At 38.2% G+C, this 18904-nt stretch overlaps 1 protein-coding gene and 1 pseudogene across 2 annotated transcripts in view; both read left to right on the top strand.

Moving 5' to 3' along the window:
- The window catches only part of PDE4D (phosphodiesterase 4D), a 1583646-nt gene that overhangs the window by 44100 nt on the left and 1520642 nt on the right, over window positions 1-18904 (top strand). The gene's annotated exons all lie outside the window — the stretch shown is intronic.
- LOC138422049 (U2 spliceosomal RNA) lies at window positions 1906-2066 on the top strand (annotated as a pseudogene).

Genomic DNA, 18904 nt, shown 5'->3' on the forward strand with positions numbered 1-18904 from the left:
TTTCTGTTGTGTTTGGAAAGGACTTCCCCACCTCAGAATTATGTACACTTTTCTTACATTTTCTTGGTTTCTTTATTTCATATTTAGATCATGATCCATCTGGAATTTATTTTGTTGTATAGCAATGTGGGGATTTAAGTTTATATCTTTCCCAGAAAATTTTCCACTTGTCCTGACAATGATTTACTGAATAATGTATCCTTTTCAAGTTTTACCTTGAAAAAAATACAAAATTCTGTTTTTAGATTTTCTATATTTTTCATTGATTTCTCTACCTCTTATTTGGTCATCATGTTATCTTGACTGCTGTAATGCATTTAAATATTTGATAGCTTGAATCACTCATCTTTCCAAAAATTTCTTGGCTATTTCTCTCATCATCTCCTAACCAGATGGTTGCCATTGTGTCTTATTGCATCTCCACCGTTTATCTCACTTGCTGATAACCTGTTCACAAGAGAACTGGCTATTGGTCTAAACCATAAATTGTATACTGTTACTCTCCTGATTGTTGTATATGTGCCGTGCTGTGCTAAGTTACCTCAGTCATGTTTCACTCTTTACAACGCTATGGGCTGTAGCCCACCAGGCTTCTCTGTCCATGGGATTCTCCAAGCAAGTACACTGGAGTGGGCTGCCATTTCCTTCTCCAGGGGATCTTTCTGACCCAGGGATTGAATCTGTGTCTCTTATGTCTCCTGCATTGACAGATGGGTTCTTTACCATTAGCACCACCTGGGAAGCCTATTGTTATATATACTTCCAACCATTAAAATCAAACAAACAAACAAACTGAAAATGGGTACATTGCCTATGCCAGGATTTTAAGCCTAAATTCTAAGCTGTTTCTGGGCTTCAGAGTGTTTGTGGACACTGTATACATTATTTTGGTGAATGCGCTTTTTGTCCCTCTTTTTCTGGAGAATATGGCTCATGGTTTCACTAGATTTTAAAGATTTATGACCCCAAAGCATTGAAAACCACTGTGCTCCATGAAGGAGCTCAGATTCCTCAAAATGGCCTTTCAGGAGCAGGCTCTCCATGGGTGAACTTTACTTACCTTTCTTACCTGCGTCCTTCATCCTTCCAGCTCCCCTCTCATCCTGAACTACTTGGAATTTACTAACAGTTTGCTGATTCACGCCTCAGTGCCTTTGAACATGCTATTCTTTCTGCCGAAGTGCTCTCCCCTACGCACGTCATCCATGTGGAAAATTGCTGTTTGTCCTCCAAGAAATGATCAAAGGATCTTCTGCTCTGTGAAACCTTCCCTGATCTCCTTAGGCAGAGCTGATTATCCTCTCTCTCTGTTTTTTTTTAAACCATTGTACTTAGTCTGTATTTTATTATTGCTCTTGTGTTACTAGTGGATTCTTGAGTACAAGTCAGAGAAATTTTGGGTACAAAGCAGTGGGAAAGTGAATGAAAAGAAAGAGAATAATTAGGGAGCCCTGGCATCTCATATGTAGGTAATGGAGGAAGGGAGTGGAGATTTATTTTGAAACTAGAGTAGACAAGATTTCTTTTTGCTTTTATTTATTTATTTAAGGTTGACATGTTTTGTTTTTATTTTATGAGGTTATGAAGATAGCAGTAGGAGTGGTGATGGGGCTACAAGTAGAGACACCCAATTGCTAGAGGTATCCCCCTCCTTCCCACACCCAGACTTGGGTCACAGGCACAGTCTCTTAAATCCATCTGTGCCCATATAGGCAGGAAGCAAAATGAGTCTGGAGCAGGGGCTGTGTATGAGCAGAATAACTTGTAAGATCCTTGGGTCTCTTTGAAATAAGGCATTCAGTGGGGGATCATATGAGGTATTTCTCTGCTTGTCTGGGATATTTAGTCATTCTGAATCACTTTTTAATGTTCCAACAAATTCCATATGTCTCCAGTTGCCGGTTTCTTGCTTCTTGTCCTTTTGGCTAAGATCAAATGTAGTATCTGTTTTCTATCAGTTTAATAGGTTTTGTTGATGACCTGTTGTAGGGGGAGAGAAAGAACAATCTGGTATGACCCTTAGGTTTCTGACTCAAACAGCTGAGTGGATGGTGTGGGCATCCTTTTCCACATTTAGCTGGTGGGCTTCATAAGATTTCATGATCAATCCCTACATCCTTAGATACCACTTTTCCTGACTCACTGTAAAAGTCTGATGCCATTGGGGGTAGGATGATTGGTTCCTTTACTGCTTCCTGAGACTAAGGCTCTGGGGTTGCTGGTCATGCAGTATGCCCAAGAGGCCCAGGAAGAAGCCTTCATGGACAAGTATCTTGGAATGGATCTGGAATGAATAAAACACACTATATTTAAAATTACTGGAAATGAAGTTGAGTTCATGTCCACCATCTGCAGTCAATTTGTGTTAGTTTTCTGAGATGCCTCTGGCTGTGCTGTGAGCATACTCAGTCATGCCCTGACTCTTTGTGATCCCATGGACTGTAGCCTGCCAGGCTCCTCTGTCCATGGGATTTCTCAGGCAAGAATACTGGAGTGGGTTGCCATTTTCTACTCCAGGGGATCTTTCTGACCCAGGGATGAAACCCGTGTCTCCTGCGTCTTCTGCACTGGCATGCGAATTCTTTCTCACTGCATCACCAGATAGTTTCACAGTTACAAAAGCTTTGCTACTTGAGTAAAAACAGTGTTCCCTAGTTAAACTACTATAGTTCAGTTCAGTTCAGTCGCTCAGTTGTGTCCGACTCTTTGCGACCCCATGAATCACAGCACACCAGGCCTCCCTGTCCATCACCAACTCCCGGAGTTCACTCAGACTCACGTCCATTGAGTCAGTGATGCCATCCAGCCATCTCATCCTCGGTCATCCCCTTCTCCTCCTGCCCCCAATCCCTCCAGCATCAGAGTCTTTTCCAATGAGTCAACTCTTTGCATGAGGTGCCCAAAGTACTGTAATTTCAGCTTCAGCATCATTCCCTCCAAGGAAATCCCAGGGCTGAGCTCCTTCAGAATGATGCAGCATGCTTGGGGCTGGTGCATGGGGATGACCCAGAAAGATGTTATGGGGAGGGAGGTGGGAGGGGGGTTCATGTTTGAGAATGCATGTAAGAATTAAAGATTTTAAAATTTAAAAAATAAAAAACTAAAAATAAAAAAAATAAATAAATAAACTTTTAAAAAAAAAAAAAAAGAATGGACTGGTTGGATCTCCTTGCAGTCCAAGGGACTCTCAACAGTCTTCTCCAACACCACAGTTCAAAAGCATCAATTCTTCGGCGCTCAGCCTTCTTCACAGTCCAGCTCTCACATCCATACATGACCACAGGAAAAAACATAGCCTTGACTAGATGGACCTTAGCCAGCAAAGTAATGTCTCTGCTTTTGAATATACTATCTAAGTTGGTCATAACTTTTCCTCCAAGGAGTAAGCGTCTTTTAATTTCATGGCTGCAATCACCATCTGCAGTGATTTTGGAGCCCCCAAAAATGAAGTCTGACACTGTTTCCCCGTCTATTTCCCATGAAGTGATGGGACCAGATGCCATGATCTTCGTTTTCTGAATGTTGAGCTTTAAGCCAACTTTTTCACTCTCCACTTTCACTTTCATCAAGAGGCTTTTTTAGTTCCTCTTCACTTTCTGCCATAAGCAGCCTGCAAATTCAAAAACATGTCTGGCAGGTGGAATATATTGGGCTATCTTATTTTTTTTAAAGACTGTATGGTGTTCTCTTGCTTATATGTTGTATCATACAGCTAGTTCCCTCCTAGTGGACATTTAGGTTTTTAAAGATGTTTCCCTGTTTCCCACAGTGCACACATGTGCAAGTATATCTGCAGGACAAAGTCTTAAGAATAGAATTATTAGATGAAAGCAATTTTTTGCCATAAAAGTTGCACCAATCTCCCTTAATAACAGTGTCCAGTGTTACTGCTTCTCCCATCCGCACCTCCCGCTCCCCACCCCACCCCCCCGCCCCCTGCCCAACAACACTGAGTGCTACTCTGATAGGAAAAATATACTGCCTCATGGCTCTTTTAGTTGTTTTATCATGGGTACAATCAAGCATCTTTCCTGACATGTCATTTCCCTTTTTGCACCATTACCTACTTTTGAACCTCTGAAACTGTGAGAAAGTGGTAATTATCAAAAGGAAGCTTTTCCTGTTTTTCCTAACGTCTCTCTGGGAACTGACTAGAAGTCTCAATTTTCAGTCTTGTGAAGGCCAACTCAGGTTACTCAGCTAATGGTCCCTATTCCTTCCACACACATATTTGTTGAATGCACACTCTATGTCAGATTCTGTCCTAGGCACTGAGGGAGGTACAGTCAATGAACAAAATAGGCATGAAATCTTGCCCTTGTGGAGTTTGCATTCTTAAGGGGACAGCATACTATAAATAAAGCTATGATTTTTCCAGTAGTCATGTATGGATGTCAGAGTTGGACTATAAAGAAAGCTGAGCACTGAAGAACTGATACTTTTGAACTGTGGTGTTGGGGAAGACTCTTAAGAGTCCCTTGGACAGCAAGGAGATCCAACCAGTCCATCCTAAAGGAAGTCAGTCCTGAATATTCATTGGAAGGACTGATGCTGAAGCTGAAACTCCAATACTTTGGCTACCTGATGGAAAGAACTCACTGGAAAAGACTGTAATGCTGGGCAAGATTGAAGACAGGAAGGGAAGAGGACGACAGAAGATGAGATGGTTGGATGGCATCACTGACTCAATAGACATGAGTTTGAGCAAGCTCCAGGAGTTGATAATGGACAGGGAAGCCTGGCGTGCTACAGTCCATGGGATCGCAAAGAGTTGGACATGACTGAGTGACTGAACTGAATTGAACTGATACTATAAATAAATTAGCTAAAAAATTACAAATGTCAGGCAGAGTAATACCATGAAGGAGAATAAAACAGAGAAAGGGTTTAGATGCTGTGGGTAAGGGGTGGTGTTGTTTTACATAAGGTTGACAGAAAAGGCATTTCTAAACACTTTTCTCAGCTTCTTTCTCATTTTTTGTGTCCTAATTATACTCCTTTTCCTTGTTTCATTCTTATTATTTTTTTTCAAGTGTGAATTCTCTGATGTGCAATATGGCTAAAGCTTTGTTTAGTAACTTTCCTATAATGATTGCATTAAAATGATTTTAGTGTGAATTGTCTGGTGTATTGGAACAAATCAAGTGATACCTGAAGGCCTTTTAAAATTTGTTACATTTATAGGGTGAAAGGAGCACTAATATCTTATATGGAACAGGTGTGAAATATCCTAGTAGTTAGTGAGGGCCATTTCATTTCATTCTTGGATAGTGCCTGTGTGCTCTCACAGTTGCCTGATGTCGATCACAGAAGAAGTAGCTTCTTGATGAGACTAGTTTATGGCTTTTATCCTCACAGCAAGGGCAGTCTTCATTCGGAAGAAGTAGAAATGGCAAAGTAGAAATGTAAATTTATCATAGCTCCCATGCCTCCTGAGCATAAAATATCTATAACAGGGTTGGTAAGGAAACAAAAGTTTTTTTTTTATGAGCTGGAAAGAAATGCTCTAAGATTTCTATCCTGGAAGCAGAGGTAACTGGATTTCCATAATGGATACTAAAGATATGAAGAATATTCTCAGTTTACATATTCTCTCTGAATTTATGCTAAAAGAAAAGGTATTAATATAAGTATAAATTAACATAAAACCCCAAATGTATTAAGTATATTCAAGATCTACATGCAAGTCACAGTGGGAAAGGCTTCCAGCAGTTTCTTAACAAAAGTCAGAAAAATTTGGGGAACAGAATTAGGGAGTCTATCCACCATCAGTTTTCAGTGACATCACAAACTGACTGCTTAGCTTTCCTTATTGTTTGGATTCAGTGTAAAATAATAATAATATCCTTTACTAAATGCTTTATGAAAGGCATTATGCCAAACATCTTATACACTACCTATTTCATTCTCACATTAAGCCTAAAAGGCTTATAGGTGAAGAAACGTAGACAGGTTAAGTGATCTGCCAACACCAGACAGTTACTAAACATTAGAATTGGGACTTGAGTCTCATTTGTCTGATTCCAAAACTTGTACTCAACCAATGTTTACTGAGCATCTCCAATGGGCCAAACTACAGTTTAAGATGGGTTCACATATGTTCAGCCATTGCAAAAACCAGATTAAGCAGAGAGGTGAAGCTATTGTGTTGAGGTCACACATACTAGAGTGGTTAAATTAGAATATGAATCAAGACCCCTGTCTCTAAACCTGACTTTTTCTCTCTCTCTTCCCTGTCCCTCTTTCTTTACTATATTATAGCATATTCTTTGCACAATGATCATGATATTATTCTTCCAGTTGCCTGCTTCTTTTAGGTAAAGTGATAATTAGCAGAGATTCCTGGGGGAAAGGTGTGAAATATCTGCGCTTTTAAAACCCATGCTGGATTTTCCCCATCATTTAGCCTGTTACCTTGTTGAATCTAATTTGGTACTTCTAGAAACAGTGTGAGTTCTGTGGGTAGTGTTTAGTATGCTTCGGTGAGCTAAATGACGTCCTGGTGGCCTGGGAAGACTCTTATTGCTCCTAAACACGTATGAATATTAGTTACCACCTAAGCAAGTAGCTTAGGCAGTAAGCAAACAGACTTCAGTACAGAAGGACTTGGAATGGATGGGTATTTTCCAATTTCCTTTTCTCCCCTAGCTTTTTTTTTTTTTTTTTTAGGTATAATTGATAAGTGAAGTATCAGATATTTAGAGTTTACAATGTGATGATTTGATATACATTATGAAGGGGTTCTTCTCCATTGAATATTAATTGGTACATCTGTCACTTCACATCTTTACCTCTTTTCTTCCTTTTCTATTTTTTGATGACAATGTTTAAGTTCTATCCTCTTAGCAAACTGTAATTATACAATACAGTGTTGTCAACTATAGTCATCATGTTAAATACTAAATCCTCAGAACCTATTCATCTTATAACTTTGAGTTTATACTCTTTTACCAGCCCCTTCCTATTTCCCCCCCATAGCCACCAACTTTATACTTTGTTTCTATGAGTTCAACTTAAAAAAATGTTCCATTATAAATGACACCATACAATATTTGTCTTTCTCTGTCTGGCTTATTTTACTTAGCATGGTATTCTCCAAGTTGATCCATGTTGTTGCAAATGATAAGGTTTCCTTCTTGTCTTAAGGCTAAGTAATATTTTATTATTATTACCACATTTTCTTTGTCCACATATCTGCTGACAGGTACTTGGGTTGTTTTTATACTATTGCAAATAATGCTGGCATGAGTATAGGTATTTCTTTGAGACACTAATTTCATTTCCTTCAGGTATTTACTCAGAAGTGGGATTGCTGGATCAAAAAATAGTTCTATTTTGATTTTTTGAGGAATCTTCAAAAAGTGGATATATCATTTTACATTCCTACCAACAGTGTTACAAGTGTTCCCTCCCCTCCACATTCTTGTCCACATTATTTCTTGTCTTTTTGATAATAGACATTCTAACATATGTGAAATTATATCTCATTTTGGTTTAATTTACATTAGCCTGATGACAAGTGATGCTGAAATCTTTTCATGTACACATTGGCCATTTGTAAGTCTTCTTTTGAAAGATGTTTATTTAGGCCTTTGGGTTTTTTTTTTTTTTTGGCTGTGCTGCCCATGACATGTGGAATCTTAGTTCCCTGAGCAGGGATTGAACCTATTTCCCCTTATATTGGAAGTGTGGAGTCTTAACCACTGAACTGCCAGAGAAGTCCCTCCTTTCCTCATTTTTAATTTAGGTTATTTGCTTTTTTTGCTGTTGAGTTGTATGAGTTCCTTGTATATTTTGGATAGTAACCCTTTATTGGATATGTTGTTTGCAAACACTTTCTCCCTTTTCATAGGCTGCCTTTTCCTTTTGTTGATGATTTCCTTTGCTGTGCAGAAGACTTTTACATACTTATTATTATTTTTTACTTTGATGCCTATGCTTTTGATATCAAATTTAAAAAGTCATCACTAGGATCAGTATCAGGGACTTACCTCTCATATTTTGTTTCAGGTGTTTTATGGTTTCAGGTCTCATGTTTAGGTCTTTAGTCCATTTTGAGTTGATTTTTGTGTAAGATATTGTGTACTGTGTAATGTAAGAGTCTAGTTTCATTCTTCTGCATGCGGCTGTACAGTTTTCTCAATGACCTTTATGAAAAAACTGTATTTTGACCTTTGTATATTTTTGACTCCCTGGTGAAAATTAATTGACTTTATATGTATGAGTTTATTTCTGGCTTGCAACTCTGTTCCATTGGTCTAGATGTCTGTTTTTACACCAGTATCATACAGCTTTGATTTCCATAACTTTGTAATATAGTTTGAAATCAGGAATTATGATGCTTCCAGTTTTGTTCTTCTTTCTGAGGCTATTCAGGGTCTTTATGGTTTCAGATACATTTTAAAACTCAATTTTAGTATTTTCTGTGAAAATTTTGATAGGAATTTTGATAGGGATTTTACTAAATCTGTAGATAGATGCTTTGATTAATGCAGACATTTAAACAATATTAATTCTCCTAATCTGTGAACATAGAATGTCTTTCTATTTATTTGTGTCCTCTTTACTATCTTCTGTCAATGTCTTAGTTTTCAGTGTACAACTCTTTCGCTCCCTTTGGTACATTTATTCCTAAGTATTTTATTCCTTTTTAATGATATTATAAGTGGGATTGTTTTCTTAATTCATCTTTCTGACAGTTGATGTTTAGAAATACAACTGATTTTTGTATGTTGATTTTGTATCCACAATTTTATTAAAATTACTTATTAATTGTAATGGTTTGTTTTTTGGTGGAGTCTTTATGGATTTTCTATATATAATATCATGTTTCTTTAAACAAGGACAATTTTGCTTCTTTCTTTCTGATTTGATTTCCTTTTATTTCTTTTTCTTGACTTCTGGCACCATGTGGAATAAAAGCAGTAAGGGTGGGCATCCTTTTTTTTTTTTGGGTGGGCATCCTTGTCTTGGTCCTGATCTTATAGAAAAAGCTTTAGTGTTTCACCATTAAGTATAATATTAATTGTGGGCTTGTCATATATATCATTATGTTGAGGCACGTTTCACCTATATGCAGTTTGTTGAGGTTATTTATTATGTAAAGCTGTTAAATTTTGTCAAATGCTTTTTTGCAACTGTTGAGATGATCATATTATTTCTTACGTTGACTTGTAGATGTTGAGCCATTTTCTTACATTACTGAAATATTTCCTACTTGATCATAGTGTATGATACTTTTAATATATTGTTAAATTTGATGATACTCTAATTAGTATTTTGTTGTGGATTTTTTTTTGCGTCTATATTCCTCAATGGTCTTGAACTTTAATTTTTTTCCTTATAATATCCTTGTCTGGCTTTCGTATCAGAGTTATGTTGGCCAGGTAGATTGAGTTTGAAAGTGTTCCTTTCTATTTTTCAGAAGAGTTTGAGAAGGGTTGATACTAGTACTTCCTTAAATGTTTGATGGAATTCACCAGTGAAGCCATCTGGTCTTGGACTTTTGTTTGTTGTGAGGTTTTAAATATTACTGATTCAATCTCCTTACAAGAAATCAATCTGTTCTGATTTTCCATTCATCACGATTCAGTCTTTTTTAAAAATTAATTTATTTTAATTGGAAGATAATTTCTTTATAATAATATGATGGTTTTTGCCATATAGCAGCGTGAATTGGCCACAGGTGTACATGTGTCCCCCTAATCCTGAACCTGTCTCCCATGATTCAGTCTCGATAGATTGTATAAATGGCAACCCACTCCAGTATTCTTGCCTGGAGAATCCCATGGACAGAGGAGCTTGGTGGGCTACAGTCCACGGGGTGGCAAAGAGTCAGACACGACTGAGCGACTTCACTTTCACTTATAAGTTGTCCAATTTTGCTAGCATTTAATTATTCATAGTAGTCTTTTATAATCTGTTGTATTTCTGCAGTATCAATACACTATACTCTCTTTAGTTTCTGATTTTATTTGTTTGAGTTCTCTTTCTTTTTTTAGAGAGTCTTGCTAAAGGCTTGTCAATTTTGCTTATCTTTTCAAAGAATTAGCTCTTAGTTTTATTGATCTTCTCTGTTGTCGTTTAGTGTCTATGTATTTCTGGCCTGATCTTTGTTATTTCCTTCCTTCTGCTGGAGAAGGCAATGGCCCCCCACTCCAGTAGTCTTGCCTGGAAAATCCCATGGATGGAGGAGCCTGGTAGGCTACAGTCCATGGGGTTGCGAAGAGTCAGACACGACTGAGCGACTTCACTTTCACTTTTCACTTTCATGCATTGGACAAGGAAATGGCAACCCACTCCAGTGTTCTTGCCTGGAGAATCCCAGGGGCAGAGGAGTGGTGGGCTTCTGTCTATGGGGTCGCACAGAGTTGGACACGACTGAAGCGACTTAGCAGCAGCAGCTATCTTTGGGCTTATTTTGTTATTTTTCCCAGTTCCTTTAAATGTAAAGTTAGGTTGCTTATTTGAGCTGTTTATTCTCCCTAATTATAATCATTTATAACTCTCCCTCTTGGAGAGTTATTGCTGCATCCCCAATGTTTTGGTATGTTGGCATTTACATTTTCATTTGTTTAAAGATGCATTTTGATCTTTTGACTTTTTCTTTGATACATTGGTGGTTCTTCATGATCATGCTGTTTAATCTCTACTGTGAATTTTCCAGTTTTCTTCTTGTAATTGATTTCTCAGTTCAGTTCAGCCGCTCAGTCGTGTCTGACTCTTTGCAACCCCATGAATCGCAGCCCGCCAGGCCTCCCTGTCCATCACCAACTCCGGGAGTTCACTCAGACTCTCGTCCATCGAGTCCGTGATGCCATCCAGCCATCTCATCCTCTGTCGTCCCCTTTTCCTCCGGCCCCCAATCCCTCCCAGCATCAGAGTCTTTTCCAATGAGTCAACTCTTCGCATGAGGTGGCCAAAGTACTGTAGTTTCAGCTTCAGCATCATTCCCTCCAAAGAAATCCCAGGGCTGATCTCCTTCAGAATGGACTGCTTGGATCTCCTTGCAGTCCAAGGGACTCTCAAGAGTCTTCTCCAACACCACAGTTCAAATGCATCAATTCTTCAGCACTCAGCTTTCTTCACAGTCCAACTCTCACATCCATACATGACCACAGGAAAAACCATAGCCTTGACTAGATGGACCTTTGTTGGCAAAGTAATGTCTCTGCTTTTGAATATACTATCTAGGTTGCTCATAACTTTTCCTCCAAGGAGTAAGCGTCTTTTAATTTCATGGCTGCAGTCACCATCTGCAGTGATTTTGGAGCCCAAAAAAATAAAGTCTGACACTGTTTCCACTGTTTCCCCATCTATTTCCCATGAAGTGATGGGACCAGATGCCATGATCTTCGTTTTCTGAATGTTGAGCTTTAAGCCAACTTTTTCACTCTCCACTTTCACTTTCATCAAGAGGCTTTTTAGTTCCTCTTCACTTTCTGCCATAAGGGTGGTGTCATCTGCATATCTGAGGTTATTGTTATTTCTCCCGGCAATCTTGATTCCAGCTTGTGTTTCTTCCAGTCCAGCATTTCTCATGATGTACTCTGCATATAAGTTAAATAAGCAGGGTGACAATATACAGCCTTGACGTACTCCTTTTCCTATTTGGAACCAGTCTGTTGTTCCATGTCCAGTTCTAACTGTTGCTTCCTGACTTGCATACAGGTTTCTCAAGAGGCAGGTCAGGTGGTCTGGTATGCCCATCCCTTTCAGAATTTTCCACAGTTTATTGTGATCTACACAGTCAAAGGCTTTTTCATAGTCAATAATTGATTTCTAGTTTCATACCATTGTGGTAGTAAAAGATATTTGGTATGATTTCAGTCTTCTTAATTTTATTAAAACTTATTTTGTGGCCTGACATATTATTTATCCTGGAGAATGTTCCATGTGTATTTAAGAAGAATATGCACTCTACTTCTGTTGGATGAAATGCTCTGTATGTGTCTGTTTGTCTGATCTTATGTGTGGTTTAAGTTCAATGTTTCCGTGTTGATTTTCTGCCTGGATGATCTATCTAGTGTTGAAAGTGGGGTATTGAAGTCTTTTGCTATTATTGAATTGCTGTCTATTTTCCCATTTGGGTCTGCTAATATTTACTTTATATGTTTAGGTGTCTGTATTTTAGCTTCATAAATATTTATAGTTGTTATATCCTTTTAATTAAATAATGCATTTATCATTATATAATGACCTTCTTTGTCTTTTGTTACACTCTTTGGCTTAAAGTCTATTTCTTTTAAACAAATATAGCTATCCTTGTTTTCTTTTGGTTTCAGTTGGCATAGAATATCTTTTTCTATCCCTTTGCTTTTAGTTCATATGTATCCTTAAATTTTTTGAAGGCAGCTTATAGTGGGTCTTATATTTTGTTTTGTTTTTTAAATCCATTCAGGAATTATGTATCTTTTGATTAGAGAATTTAATCCATTTATTCTTAAAGTTATTATTGATAGCTGTGACTTTCTATTGTCCTTCTGTTTATTTTTTCTGGTTCTTTTGTAATTCTTTTGTTCATTTCTTCTTCTCTTGCTGTTTTTGTAATTTGATGATTTTCTGTAGTGATGATTTTCTTAGATTCCCTTCTCTTTTTTGTATACCTTCTATGGGCTTTTGCTATGTGGTTACATGTGACTTACATAAAGAATTTTATTTTTATGACTGTCTATTTGGAGCTGATAATTTCAAATGCAAACCAAAGCTCTTCTTTGTCCACATTTTATGCTTTTATGTCACAATTTGCATCTTTCATCCATTTAAAAATACTTTTGTGTCCAGTTTTTAATACTTTTGTCTTTTAACCTTCATCCTAGAACTATAAGTTATTTACCCACTACCATTATACCATGAAAGCATTCTGAATTTAGTGATATATTTACTTGTACCAGTGAATTTTATGCTTTTATATAGTTTCTTGTTGCTAATTAGTATTCTTTGCTTAGCTTGAAGAATTCCCTTTAACAACTCTTTTAGTGCTGGTCCAGTAGTGAGAAACTTCTTCATCTTTGTTTGTCTGGAAAACTCTTTGTCTCTTCTTCAGTTCTGAAAGACAGCTTTGCTGTATAGAGTGGAGAAGGCAATGGCACCCCACTCCAGTACTCTTGCCTGGAGAATCTCAGGGATGGGGGAGCCTGTTGGGCTGCCGTCTATGGGGCTGCACAGAGTCGGACACGACTGAAGCGACTTAGCAGCAGCAGCAGTAGCTGTATAGAGTATTTTTGGTTGGCAGTTTTTTCTTTTCAGCACTTTGAATTTATTATGCCACTCACTTCTGGTCTGCAAGGTTTCTGTTGAAAAATCCATTCAAAGTCTTATGGGAGTACTCTTGTATTTATTAAGTTTTTTAAAAAAATTTTTAATTGAAGGCTAATTGCTTTACAGAATTTTGTGGTTTTCTGTCATACATCAATAAGAATCAGGCATATGTACACCCATGTCCCCTCTCTCCCAGACATCCCTCCCATCTCCCTCCCCACCCCACCTGTCAGCCTGTTGCAGAGCCCCTGTTTGAGTTCCCTGAGTCATACAGCAAATCCCCATGGCTATCTGTTTAACACATGGTATTGTAAGTTTCTATGTTACTCTCCATACATCTCCCCTCTCCCTCCTCTCTTCCCACCTTGTCCATAGGTTTGTTCTGTATGTCTGTTTCTCCATTGCTGCCCTGAAAATAAATTCATCAATGCCATCTCTTCAGATTCCATATATATGTGTCAATATGATATTTATATGTCTCTTTCTGACTTACTTCACTCAATACAACGGGCTCTAGTTTCATCCACCTCATTAGATCAGATTCAAATGCGTTCCTTTTTATGGCTTAATAGTATTCCATTGTAAATATGTACCACAGCTTCTTTGTCCATTCATCTGTTGATGGACATATAGGTTGCCTCCATGTTCTGGCTATTGTAAATAGTGCTGCAGTGAACACTGGGGTACATAATGTCTTTTTCAGTTTTGATTTCCTCAGGGTATGTGCCTAGTAGTGGGATTTCTGAGTCATAAGGTGGTTTTATTCCTAGCTTTTTAAGGAGTCTCCATACTGTCTTACATAATGGCTATATCAGTTTACATTCTCATTGGCATTTATTGTTTGTAGACCTTTTTGTTGATGGCCATTCTGACTTGTGTGAGGTGGCATCTCACTGTAGTTTTGATTTTAATTTCTCTGATAATGAGTGGTGTTGAGCATCTTTTCATGTGCTTGTTAGCCACCTGTATGTCTTCTTTGGAGAAATGTCTCTTCAGGTCCCTTTCCTACTTTTTGATTGGGTTGTTTGCTTTCCTGGTATTGAGTGGCATAAGCTGTTTGTATATCTTGGAAATTAATTCTTTATAAGGAAAGAAAAGATATATCCATCTGAATGAAGAGTTCCAAAGAATAGCAAGGAGAGATAAGAAAGCTTTTCTCAATTATCAATGCAAAGAAACAGAGGAAACAATAGCATGGGAAAAACTAAATATCGCTTCAAGAAAATTAGAGATACCAAGGGAACATTTCATGCAAAGATGGGCACAATAAAAGACAGAAATGGTATGTACCTAACAGAAGCAGAAGATATTAAGAGGTGGCAAGAATACACATAACCCAGATAACTGTGATAGTGTGATCCCTCACGTGGAACCAGACATCCTGGAGTGCAAAGTCAAGTGGGCCTTTGGAAAGAAAGCTAGTGGAGGTGATGGAATTCCAGTTGAGCTATTTCAAATCCTAAAAGATGATGCTGTGAATGTGATGCACTTAATATGCTAGCAAATCTGGAAAACTCAGCAGTGGCCACAGGACTGGAAAAGGTCAATTTTCATTCCAATCCCAAAGAACGGCAATGCCAAAGAATGTTCAAACTACTGCGCAATTGCACTCATCTCACATGCTAGCAAAGTAATACTCAAAATTCTCCAAGCTAGGCTTCAACAGTACGTGAAACAAGAATTTCCAGATGTTCAAGTTAGATTTAGAAAAGGCAGAGGAACCAGAGATCAAATTGCCAACATCCACTGGATCATAGAAAGTGAGAGAATTCCGGAAAAACATCAACTTCTGCTTTACCGACTGCCCCAAATCCTTTGACTGTGTGGATCACAACAAACTGTGGAAAATTCTTCAAGAGATGGGAATACCAGACCACCTGACCCTCCTCCTGAGAAATCTGTATGCAGGTCAAGAAGCAACAGTTAGAACTGGACATGGAATAACAGACTGTTTCCAAGTCAGGAAAGGAGTATGTCCAGGCTGTATATTGTCATCCTGCTTATTTAACTTATTTGCAAGAGTACATCATGTGAAATGCTGAGCTGGAGGAAGCACAAGCTGGAATCAAGATTTCTGGGAGAAATATCAATAACTTCACATACGCAGATGACACTGCCTTATGGCCGAAAGTGAAGAGGAACTAAAGAGCCTCTTGGTGAAAGTGAAAGAGGGGAGTGAAAAAGCTGACTTAAAACTCAACATTCAGAAAACTAAGATCATGGCATCTGGTCCCATCATTTCATGGCAAATAGATAGGGAACAAATGGAAACAGTAACAGACATTTTTTCTTGGGTTCAAAAATCACTGTAGATGGTGACTGCAGCCATGAAATTAAAAGACACTTGCTCCTTGGAAGAAAAACTTTGACAAACCTAGACACTGTATTAAAAAGCAGTGACATTACTTTGCCAACAAAGGTCCATGTAGTCAAAGCTATGGTTTTTTCAGTAGTCATGTATGGATATGAGAGTTGGACCATGAAGAAAGCTGAGTGCTGAAGAATTGTTGCTTTTTAACTGTGGTGTTGGAGAAGACTCTTGAGAGTCCATTGGACTGCAAGGATATCAAACCAGTCAATCCTAAAGGAAATCAGTCCTCAATATTCATTGGAAGGACTGATGCTGAAGCTGAAACTCCAATACTTTGGCCACCTGATGCCAAGAACTAACTCCTTGGAAGAGACCCTGATTCTGGGAAAGATTGAAGGCAGGAGGAGACGGGGATGACAGAGGATGAAATGGTTGGGTGGCATCACCGATTTGATGGACATGAGTTTGTGCAAGCTCTGGGAGCTGGTGATGGACAGGGAAGCCTGGCATTCTTTAGTCCATGGTGTTGCAAAGAGTCAGACACGAGCGGAACTGAACTTTTTGTTTTGGGCCTGGGTTTATAGCTGTGGGGGTGGAGGATAACTCCAATGTCTATTAAATTTTTTTTCTTTGTTTGCTATAATCCTGTGGAACTTGTGAATGAAAGATTCATTGGTAGCCAGGCAACCCAAGGGCTCATTCCTTGGGTAATTATTGGAAAAGCTGATGTGCCAGATATGTGCACAAACTCCTTCCAGCAAGACACTGATGATTCATTTTCGTTATTGGAGTGAAGTGAAAGGAGAAGGTGCAAGAGGTGTCCATCAGCTCCTCTGTCTCTGAAGAAGATTGTAGCCAACCACTATATACTTTCTAAATTGGACTTCAAGCAACAGATTTTAAAGTATGCATATAAACTCCTTTCAGAGAAAGACTAGGAGATAGGCAGTTTTGCCTTGTCTCTTTGTGTTGAGCACTAGATGGGTGGTGGGTGGGGGGATAGTCAGTTAAGAATTGATTCTTTGCTACATGCAATTTCTGTCAGATTGGTGAGTGGAAGCCTCTTCACTATCAGATCTCAGCAATCTAAGTCCTATCTCTTAAGTGGCAGGTGTAAAAACTAGAGCACACACATGTGTACAAGCTGGGGCACACACATATGTACAAGCTCTTTCTAGAGAGATACTGGTTGCTTGGAGTGGGCTGGAGGGGAAAGCTGGGGAGTGATGTTGTCTGACTTCTCTGATTTCTGGGGAGGATTACAGCTAGCTCCCAGTGCCTACTAAATTAGAATCCTGGCCCTCAGGCAGCAGCTTTTAAAATAATGGGATAAACTTTGGGGAAAAACCAGGAGATGGAAGATTTTGCCTGTTCCCTCTACACTGACCTCTGAGGGGACAGCCATGATGAGTACTGTGTGTCAGTTAAGGATTTGTTCTTTGTTTGCCTTAGTCTTGTGAGTCTCATGGACGCAAACCTCATTGGCTTTCAGAGCTGGGTGTTTTGGGAGCCCCAAATACTCTGGTGGGTATTTTAAAAGCTAGGATACTAGTTGTGTGGTTCAAACCCTTCACTCCTCAGGGAGAAGCTAGGAGTTGGGGGGTTTCCTCCCAATTGTATGGTACTATATCAAGGGAGTTTATAGTGAGAACATGTTTCAGCCTTTCTTACCTTTTTATTTTAATGTGGGTATTTTCTCATTCATCTGATGTATAGGAGTTAACTAGTTTCTGGATTTCTTTCGGAGGGAATTGCTCCATGTGTAGCTGTATATTCAGTGTATCTGTGGGAGGAGAGGAACTCAGGAGACTTCCTTATTACCATTTTGGTCAACTCTTTATTTCCTTTGGAAGCTAGAGCTGGATTAAATGAATTCTTGACCTTGATCTAAATATACTTTGAAGTCTGCTTGAAAAGCATCATGAATTTTAGCTTATCATTATTAATTTTAAAATAAAAGTATGGTGCTCTAAAGTATTTAAAGCATAGGGCTTTGTGTATGAGAAAGTTTGTTAGTTTCTTAAAGACATTCAAGAGAAAGAGAGCAGGGAAATAAATGAAAACTGATAGATTTTTAGAATGTAAGACATTGTTAGTAATTTCATAGCAAATATAGCTATGTTTCTGGTTCCTAATAAATGGATCCTATTTAAGTTCAATGGATTATAGCTGTTATTCTCAAGAAGCTTTTCCAGCATTCTCCTGGAAGAGCTTTAGAATAATCAGAAAACTTTAATTCATAAATTATCAATATTCAGTATATTGATAGATGAATTTGCCTACAAAAAAGAAAAAAGCTACAATGGCAGGCCTCTTTAAAATTTTATTATTTATCTATCTTTACTATTTTTTTTTAATGTAACATTTTTGCTATGCTCCATTTTGCTGTGTTCCCTACCAGCTTTGGTAGATTTCTTAGCGTTGTATTCTGAAAGCTACAAACTATACCTGGAGGCTTTTAAAAATTAGAAATTGGTCTTTTCGTTTTCTTATAACTGTAAAAAGGTCTACTATGAAAAAACACTCAACCTGTCCTAAATAGTTCTTTAATTTATTCAAGTAGAAATAAAATGAAATAGAAGGAGGTATTCTCAAATTTGTAATAATATATTGGACTTCAGTTTTTAAAAAATTTATGTTGAATTGAAGGATAACTGCTTTATAATATTGTTTTGGTTTCTGCCATATATCAACATAAATCAGCTGTAGGTATACATATGTCCCCTCCCTCTTGACCCTCCCTCTCACCTCCCACCCCATCCCACCTCTCTAGGTTGTCACAGAGCTCTGGTTTGAGTTCCCTGAGTCATACAGCAAATTCCCACTGCCTATCTGTTTTACATATGTCAATGTGTATGTTTCCATGTTACTCTTTCCATTCATCCTACCTTCTCCTCCCACTGGCACCACCACCGCCCCCTACCCCCTGCACCACCCCCCACCCCCGGCCCCAGTCCATAAGAGACTCTCTTGGCTTAGAAGTCTATAAGGGCACATTAGCCTCAAGATTTTTTTTTTTTTGGTAAAAGTTGAAGTCCGTAAGTTTGACTTATGGACTTCAGTTTTTATGAGAAAATCTTGAGAGTAATGTGCCCTCATAGATTTTCTAAGACAAGAGAGTAGAGACATTTCACATTCTTGGTTGAAGACTTAACTAATATACATTATCATGAAACATCTAAACATAAACTTAAACTTCTACTTAGGAATAAGAAAAACAAAGTGAGAGGTGTAAACTTTCTAAATTTTTTAACAAAGATTCTCTTAAAATTTAAACATTTATGTCTATAAATCAGGTGTTTTAGGAAAATGGAAGATTTAAGCGACGTAAGC

Source organism: Ovis canadensis, chromosome 16, assembly GCF_042477335.2.
Source record: "Ovis canadensis isolate MfBH-ARS-UI-01 breed Bighorn chromosome 16, ARS-UI_OviCan_v2, whole genome shotgun sequence".
Lineage (NCBI taxonomy): Eukaryota > Metazoa > Chordata > Mammalia > Artiodactyla > Bovidae > Ovis > Ovis canadensis.